The sequence below is a fragment of the Acanthisitta chloris genome, unplaced genomic scaffold (assembly GCF_000695815.1).
Source record: "Acanthisitta chloris isolate BGI_N310 unplaced genomic scaffold, ASM69581v1 scaffold30166, whole genome shotgun sequence".
NCBI classification, from domain to species: Eukaryota; Metazoa; Chordata; class Aves; order Passeriformes; family Acanthisittidae; genus Acanthisitta; species Acanthisitta chloris.
Genome location: NW_008679232.1, coordinates 17,941 through 18,721, shown reverse-complemented (window position 1 = coordinate 18,721; position 781 = coordinate 17,941). Strand labels below are relative to the sequence as shown.

The 781-nt window shown below is 51.0% G+C and overlaps 1 protein-coding gene across 1 annotated transcript in view; it reads left to right on the top strand.

Moving 5' to 3' along the window:
- The window catches only part of PPP6R2 (protein phosphatase 6, regulatory subunit 2), a gene marked incomplete at its 3' end in the record, with an annotated part of 19,047 nt that overhangs the window by 336 nt on the left and 17,930 nt on the right, over positions 1-781 (top strand). The window lies entirely within an intron of this gene.

Genomic DNA, 781 nt, shown 5'->3' with positions numbered 1-781 from the left:
AAAGTAAACCACCCAGCCATAGGAGACCCAACAGGGTATGCTGACCACCCCATTTGTGCTAATGGACCATCTCAGGAAGGTCTGCAGAACTAGAGACAGACTGCACAGATGTTGTGATCCCTCATTCCTTCCCAATCTCCCACCTGTCCCTGCCCTCTGGCAGTGGGAAGTCATTCCCTGTGTCCTGTCCCTCCAGGCCTTGTCCCAAGTCCCTTTGCAGCTCTCCTGGAGCCCCTTGGGGCCCAGGTAAGGGCTCTGAGGTCTCCCTGGAGCTTCTCTTCTCCAGGCTCACAGTGTCTCATCACCCTCACAGGGAGAACCAACAGCTTTTCCTAGAGATGTATAGAAGTTTAGGAAACCTAGGATTTCCAGGTCTCCAATGGGTGTAGATCTAAGAGAAGTCAGTGGGGATCCCACATGTATGTAGGGAATATTTATGTATTTGGGTTAAATTTGCACCCAAATGTGCGGCATTTGAGGCCTTTTGTGGCAGCTTTTCCTTCATTGAATTTATAACTGAGCTGAGTTGGTTAAAAATATCTGAGGAACAGTTTGTGAGGAGCAACCTGGAGCCAACAGCATCACTGTCACAGTGTCACAGAGCCTGAGGTCCCATGGATCTTTCAGCTCCATAAACAAATCCCAGGATCACTGAGGTTGGAAAAGAGCTCCAAGACCATCCAGTCCACCCTGTGCTCATCCCCACCTTGTCAGCTAGCCCAGAGCACTGAGTGCCATGTCCAGTTCTTCCTTGGACACCTCCAGGGGTGGTGACTCCGCC